At 43.1% G+C, this 8,367-nt stretch overlaps 1 long non-coding RNA gene across 1 annotated transcript; it reads right to left on the bottom strand.

Annotated features, from left to right (window-relative positions):
* Window positions 1-2,889: 2,889 nt before the first annotated feature.
* On the bottom strand, window positions 2,890-7,787 carry LOC122161391. Its single transcript, XR_006169167.1, has 3 exons — window positions 7,736-7,787; window positions 5,827-6,003; window positions 2,890-3,160 (listed from the first exon to the last, which is right to left on the bottom strand). It is a non-coding gene; the product is annotated as an uncharacterized LOC122161391 (long non-coding RNA).
* Between the last annotated feature and the right edge of the window lie 580 nt (window positions 7,788-8,367).

The following is an 8,367-nucleotide window of genomic DNA, read 5'->3' as shown; positions in this document are numbered from 1 at the left end:
GTCAAATGAGACCTATGAAAAACTTGCTCAGTGTCAATTATAATTACCAAAGGAGGCAATCAAACATTACAGCAACAGGGACCCCTGAAATGCTTAAGACAGGCAACTCCCACCATGGCTGTCAACAAATGCTAATTCTCATTAATGTATATGTAGCTCTTAAATGCTGCAGTGGTGCTAGCTATTAGTATTAGCTAGTAGATAATTAGTAGCAAGCAGTAGAACTGGTTAAAGTTACAGAATGGAAAGCATCTGCCCCACCACAGCCCTCCCAAGACTGTGCTGGAAGGAAGGGAAGGAGTGTGGGGAGCAGGGGGGGGTCTGCCCTGGGTCTGGGAATCTGGGGCACCTGCCAGCACTCTGCCAGGTGCTGCCCCAGCCCTATGGGAAGGAGCTTTCCAAACATGAAAATCCATGTATTTGTAATGACAGCAATAAACAAAACAACAAAAACTACCCCGAAAAGCATAAGCCCAGGCCTTTACCTATGATAACAAATTGAATTGGATATTCCTTACCTGAAGTTTCATGACTAATTAGCAAACACAATTATCCACAAATGCATGTATGTCCTGTTATCCTTGTAGCCATTTCAGCGGCCCCTTGCAAGCCTGCAGCTTGTGATCAGGCAGCTCTATCAGCCCCCAAAACACAGCTTTTGCCTTTCCCCCCGTGACCCTTTTTTTTTTTTCTTTTCTTTTTCCCCCAAAAGTTCATGGCAGCCGATGTTTTACCACCTGCAAATCGGGGGAGAAGAAAAGCAAGGGGGAGAGGATCAAAATACACAGTATTCAGCAAGAGCGTGTTGTGGTGCGGGGAGCTGTGAGGTGTTTGCATTGTCTGTGAGGGGATCCATAGTGGCACTGCGGCTGGAGAAATAATGGCAGATCAGGGGACTGCCTTCGGCGGCAAACTTTCATCTGCTAAGTTACAATTATGTTGTAGGAAATGCTACCCCAGACTGCAACTAATTTGTGAATCCCAGAAAGGCAGATCGCTGATTCCTCATCAGGGCTGCAGAACCTGATCTATAAAAATTTGGGGCTCAGCAGGAGGTGGTGTGTGAGTGTGATTTGCATTTCAATTCTTAGTCCACCACAACCTTTAAATCTTCCCGCAGCACTATCACAATGGAAATTTTTGTTCACAGTGTGCTCAAAATACATATTAAAAAAAAAAGAACAAAAATCCTAGAACAATGGAAGTCAGTTGTTAATGGGAAAGAATGCTCAAATTGTTTCACAAAACACCATTACATCAGAGTCTTTCATCATTTTATGGGGGATCAAATTCCCTGACACCATCTTCAGGGACTCCATGTGGCGCTCACCACTATCATTCCACTGCCACAAACACCACAGCCCTTTCAATTTTTATCTGCCCAGAACCCAGAATATGTTACATTATTTAGTTTTTGTAAGAAGCTTTTCCCTGTGAAGAGTTCACAACAAATAAAAAGGCATTTCCCTGAGAAAACAAGCTTGTGAATGTCGGGTAGGGGGGATTTGGGGCAAGCCCCATGGCAGGAGGTGAGAGAAGCTTCGCATCCTTCCTGCTGTCTGATGGCACGGTTCCATCAGGGCTGGCAACGGTGGCATGGCGCTCACACAGTTCCCCAAAACCTTGATGGGTCAGACCAGGAAACCTGTATTCACACTGAAAATTAGTTATTTGTAGTAATAGGGAGGCTTCCCAGCGCTGCCACAGAACCAGCAATCAAGTGTGCAGAGAGAGGTAAAAAAAAAATCTACTCCTGGCTCCATCTGCCAAGGAAATATTCCACATCAGACGCTCTCAGCCTTGGAACCCAGTGCCAACAAAGCCAAGACTCGATGCCTTTCCTGTGTGTTTGTGAAGCCAATGGAGACAGGCACTTTGAGAGGAAGCCAGGACGCAGAGCTGTCTGTGGGCCACAGGCAATGAGTATTCACATTCTGGCAGAGCTCCGACACCTCTCCTTCCTGGACGTGGAGCCATCTTTGGGCTTAAAAAGGCACACATGACCGTGAACTCAAATTTACATCTATTTTGGCAATTTGATATCTGTTTTCCTATGTGTGGAGTTTTATTGCCACTTACTCAGATATGGCTGATCTCAGCAGGCTGTTCTCAGGACATGCTCTCCAGCTGATTGAATTTCCAAGCTCCAAACCTTACAGCCCAAGTAAAGGGTGTAGGATTTTGTCTATTGGCAAAAGGAGAACATCAAATAATAGACCCCAATACACTTCCGTGTTCTTTCTGCTTTTCCTACTCATGGAGTTGGTAGGAGTTCAGCAGCTACATGCCTTTATGAAAGGCATTTTATCTACCCATCTAATAGAGGCATTTTCATTCCCTTGCTGTGATTTGCTGTGTTGGGACCTGGCAATTTGCTTTATTGCATATTAATTCATGCTGGCATTTGTAGGATCCCAGCACTTTCCCTGTGAACTTTCCTACAAGTTGCTCCCCTAAGAAAAGCAAATCTCTACCATGAAGGGTACAGCTCTTCTTGAAACACTCTTGGTGCACAGTTCCATAAGGAAGAGGCCAAAGTTTGGATAAGTCCCTCCCACTTCTCAGTCACTGCAGTATTCAGAGCCATCTATGAGGGCAAATTCTGCACCCCGAGGTCTGACAAGTCCTTGATTCTCCCAGGGTTTCTGAGTCCAAATCCTTACTTACTATTAGAGATATTTGCTTGTACTCCACTGAGTGTCAGAGCCCAGTCAGAGTATGTGAAGCTGGAAAAAGAAGCCTGATCCTGAAGGTCCTGCTCAAAAACCAAACAAAACCAAACAAAACAAGACTCATAGAAAGCAAGGGAAGATTGTCCAATGCAGGAAGTACGACTTTATTTTCTTTAAGGACACAGCCTTGCTATCAGCACAGAAAGCATTCAGCAGTATAGATCACACCAACTGCTCTTTGGTGTAACATCTCTGGCATTCAAAACATACAACTTCTGTGTTTGTACTACATTTCTCTCACAGCTTACATCGAGGCCAAACAGACAGCATTTTGCAAAGGTCTTCTAAAATAAGCTTATTTAAAAGAGCAAGGTCAATGCCCAACATATGTCAGATTCTGTGAGTAGAAATCAAAGAGTTAGGAGCAAATGGAATGTGTCAGAACTCAGTGGTTTTCCACGCCAGGCTCTTCTTCCATGTTCACGTTCCTGCAGCAAAAAAAAACCAACAACAAAACACAACAAAACAGTATCAATCCCATCATATGGACTTCAGCTTTGGAAAAGTGCCTAAAAACATCCTCCCAGTGCCCATGCATAAGCTGGTTAGCTCAATAAATAAAACTAATGCATAGATCAGTGTTTGGTTGGACACGCTATTTATTGTCTATACAACTGTATTTTTCTTTCAATGGGACAGATGCAGATTCCATGTGTCGGCCCTAGGCTCTATTAAAAACAGTTTAAAAACATCAGTAATGTATTAAATTCCGCTTATAATGTGTCCAATTAAAGGAAAAAGAACATTAAAATAGGAAAAAAAAAAAAAAAGTATTAATGGGATTTCAGAATTATTTAAAAAACATTCTGCTCCATTTTTATCTTTGCAAAAAAGGGCAATTTTTTACATAAAAGAGGAAAACTTTTTCTCTGTTCAGATAATGTAATTTGGCCTGGTCTCTTTAACCATGCCTTGCAGAACAAAATCTGTGATTTCAGTTAAAATACATTATTGTGACTTCAGCCTCCTATTTTTGTACTTTAAATTGATTGTAATGGCTGTGCCTTTGGTGGCTTGTGTCTCACCATGCATCTCTGTCACTTAGAGCACCTCTCACTATTGCTTTTCCAAATAACCACCACTGGATAATCACCTCTTCTCCTTTCTCCCAACTTTACTGCTCATTTCCCTCTGTATTTGCAAGCTCGTGCAGCCTGCAGACTGTTTGCTCTGTAATGCCTTTAACATTTGGCTGTTGCACTGGCACACCACAGTCAGGAATTTAAAGGAAGGATAAAAGCTGCCTGAAAAATGCCAAGCCAAGAGCTCTACAGGTAGGATTGTTTCTACCCCTGGCCCGTTTTCCTTGCTGCAACCTGACTGAGGAAAGAAAGGTGAGAAAGGAGGAGTGGGGTGTGACTGGAATTCCTCCAGCTGCACGCTGATGGCTCAGAACCTGTCAGTGCTGCGCAGCACAGGGCTGCATTCAACTGGGCCCTGCTGCTTGATAGAATCATAGAATGGCTTGGATTGGAAGAGACCAAAAAGTTTAATTGTAACCCCCTACCTTGGGCAGTGTTGCCAACCACTAAATAAGGCAGTGGATCAGATTCCCAAGGGCCCCATAAAACCTGTCCTTGGACACCTCCAGAGATGGGGCATATACAACCTCTCTGGGCAGCCAGTGTCAGCACCTCATCACCCTCAGTCGAAAATTTCCCCAACATCTAATCTAAATCTTCCTCTTTTTAGTTTAAAAGCATTCTCCTTTGTACTATCACTATCTACCCATGTAAAAGCTGATCTCCCTTTCTTCTTATAAACTCCCTTTGAGTACTGGAACTGGACTACCAGATCTTTCCTGAACCTTCTCTTCTCCAGGTTGAATGAGCTCATAATGTCTTCATGAGAGAGAGGTTGCAGCTCTCTTCTGCATGCAGTACTCCAGATGAGACCTCACGCAGGCAGAGTAGAGGGGGACAATCCTCTCTCTCTCCTGGCTGTCCATCCCTCCTGTGATGCAGCCCAGGACATGGTTGACTTCCAGCTGCAAGCACACACTGCTGGCTCATGTCTCCCAGTCTGTACACATATCTGAGATTGCCCTGACCCAAGTGCAATAGCATGCACTTAATTCTGTTGAACCTCATTAGGTTCTCATAGGCCCACTTCTCAAACTTGTCCAGTTCCTTTGGATGGCATTCACTCCTTCTACTGTATCAACTGCAACACTCAGCTTGGTGTCATCTGTAAACTTGATAAGGGTGCACTCAATCCCTTCATCTATTTCACTGATAAAGATGCTCAAGAATAGCAGTCCCAAGATGGACCCCTTGAGTCACTGGCCTCCACCTGGACAGAAAGCCATTGACCACAACCCTCTGCTTGCGACCTACCAGGCAATTCCTTATCCACTGAATGATCTACCCATTTTTCTTCAATTTAAAGATAAAGAAGTGGTGGGGGATCATGTCAAAGACCTTGCAGAAGTCTATGCAAATGCTATAAATTGTCCTTCCCTTCCACTGATGCCATCATTCCACCATAGAAGTTCACCAGATTGGTCAGGCAAGATCTGCCCTTGGTGAAACAACGCTGACCATATCAGATCACCTGCTCATCTCTCATGTGCCTTAACATATCTTCTAGGAGAATCTGCTCACTGATCTTCTCAGGTAGAGAGGCAAAGCTCACTGGCCTGTAGTTCCCCAGGTCTTTCTTTCTTACAAATGGGCATGATGTTTCCCTTTTTCCAGTCATGACTTTTCAAATATAACAGAGAGTGGCTTAACAAGCACATCAGTCAGTTCCTTCAAGATTCTGGGATGCAGGTCATTGGGCCCCATGGACTTACACACATTCAATCTCATAAGGCAGTCTCAGACTTGATTTTCTCTTACAATAGAGGGATTTTGCTCCCCTGACCCCATCTAAGTGTTTGGGGATGCAAGGTTCAAGCTTGTGAGAGACAGAAGAAACCTCAATGCCAGAGAAGACTGAAGCAAATAACTTTTTTAGTACTTCAGCCTTCTCCATGTTGTAGCCAGTTTCCCCTTCTCATTTATTAGGGGGTACCTGTAAAATCTCTTCCTGTTAATTTTCATGTCCCTCACCAAGCGCAGTTCCATCTGTGCCTTTGCTTTCTTGATCCCACCTGTGCACATCCAGACAGCATCCCTGTATTCCTCCCGGGTGATGCATCACTGTTTCCTTTGCTTGCACATGCCCTTCTTCTTCAGTTTGACTGGCAGGTCCTTGCTGAGTCCTGCCAGTTTCCTGCCTCCTTTGCTTCCTGACAGCACTTGCAGGATGGAGGCTGCCCCAGACAAACCTGTTCAGGAAGGCAATGTTTCCATGGAAGACTTTGCACCAAAAAGGAGCCATCAGCAGAATGCTCAATGGCTCTGGCTGAAAATTACAACTGGATTTGCTAATGGCATCACAATCCTCTCAAATCCCAGAATGCACATGGTGACATGTAGACACCATAAAGCTTTTTCCTTCTGATGGGACGATCCTTTCTCCTTTGCTTTGCATAGATCTGGTTATTAACTGAAGAATTATTTACCTGGCATAACCATTCTATGCCATACATAGATGTGTTAAACTAAATACACTTCTGTGATTCCATCTATCCAAGCATCTACACTGACTGTGTTGTGAGAAAAAAAAACAACACCCTAAGCAGTGATATTAGGAAGGATCTCTTTATGTACATTTATGAGATCTGCCACCAGGTGACTCCATTCTAAAATATCCATATTTTTGTAAAACAAAATGCTATTACTTTCATGCAAGATGAGCATCATAATAATCTCTCCCTCCCGCCCCCTCCAACCGACCCCCCAATTCCAGTAAGATTTATCACTCTGAAGAAATGTTATTAAATAGATAGGACTCTAACTTAAGACATGAAGATTCTTTTTTGTTGGTTTTTTTTTTTTGTTGTTTTGTTTTTTTTTACTAGCACATAAAAATGTATTAGAGTGAGGGATTTCCAGAACAGCCTGATCTGTTCCTGTCTAATCAGACCTGATTAATTCAAATCAAGCTGCAATCCTCCGTTTTATTTTGCTTTACAAACTCAAGATCAACAACAAATCAGCAGTATGGAGCTATCACAGGCAGTTAACACGAGAAGCCTACAGATGCTGAGTCTCATGGAGTCAAATGGATATGATTAAACATTTGGAATCATTTATTAATATTTTATATATTCAAATATATGCAGAGCAGATAGGACCTATTAGAGGGCTGCTCTTCATAGGGGACTCTATTATTTTTATGCCTTAGAACAGGGGATCCATCTCAGGTGTCACAGGATTTTTCTTCAAAATATAAAAATTATTAACAAATAACAGGGTTATGTGGGAGGATTTGTAAGTAACACCAAGCTGCACCAAACCACGCAATGATCTCCGCTGATAATCAAAGCACTGGTGAGATATTTAGCGCAGCAGAATAAATAAGGTGAGACAAAATACAACAATCTCACAAATCCAAGGTTGCAAATGCAAAATAGATTGCCCATTCAAGAAGTATTTCAGAGATTTACCGAGGCATTATTTCCGTGGAACACAGATGTAGAGAGGCTCTCAGCCTGACCAATTTAATCCACATCAGACAAGGGAGACATAGGGTCAGGAGGCTGAACATGGATTTGGGCGCTTGGCACAGCTGTTTTCCTTAGGTGCAATACACTTGTCACTAGTGGTGGCACTTTGCATTTGCTGTATGGCAGCATATGCGCTTGCCACATTTGGGACCCATTATATCTCTTTACCCTCCAGCCACTTCCCTTCCCTTCTTGTTAGCTGCATGTCCATATATTCTTCCATACTCTTTCACTACATTGCAGTGCCAGCTCTTTGCCCCCTGCTTGCTCCACTGACTGCACACACCGCCAGCATGCATTACAAGCTTCCCATATTACACCCAGCTGCAGGCAGGGGTTCCATTTTTATATAAATTGCAGAATGTATACATTCATATATGCACGTGTACCCACACAAACACAGTCATTCTGTAAGGCATCACATTTATTCCATCAATGAAATACTTACCTACTGAGAAACATTTTTTGCTATCAGAAAGACTGCATATAGAAAAGTTGAGGAATAACCAAGGAAATCTTTCAAAGCATAGCACAAATCCGATCTAGAAGCAAAGGTGAAAAAAAAGGGAGGGGACAGAATATATGTTCACATTTCAGCCTCTGCAATTACAACCATAGTTACTGCAACAGCACAGACCAATTAGTGCATGTTGATATACCAGCTTTCAGATAAGGCATGTACAAAAAAGGCAGTTAAATGTTTCCGCTTGCTTTGTACACAGTGACACAGACAGGACTGACTGCAGGACTCAATTTTGTTCTCTGCTGGGTCATTGCATATGACAACAACAGTTAAAAGAAATTTGGCTGATATCTTATTTGGAGGGGCTGAGCTGCCACCTTCTCCATTTTCCCACTCCAGATTTATAGAGTTTCCTGCCATGGCACTGGGACACTGTTTCAAAGGAAGAAGGCTCTGATCTGGACAGATGAGCTCACCTGGGCAAGATCCTGTGCAAGGAGTGCGTGAGCCTAGCAGGGTGGAACCCCTGGTGGTGTGGGTGTGCAGCCAGAAAGATCACGAGCATCACATAAAAACCCTTGCACTCTTTTAGAATCATAGAATCACAGAATAGTTTG

This window comes from Centrocercus urophasianus, unplaced genomic scaffold, assembly GCF_019232065.1.
Source record: "Centrocercus urophasianus isolate 14NV4802_14NV808 unplaced genomic scaffold, USGS_Curo_1.0 seq_10, whole genome shotgun sequence".
Lineage (NCBI taxonomy): Eukaryota > Metazoa > Chordata > Aves > Galliformes > Phasianidae > Centrocercus > Centrocercus urophasianus.
This window is presented reverse-complemented; position numbering and strand designations above follow the sequence as displayed.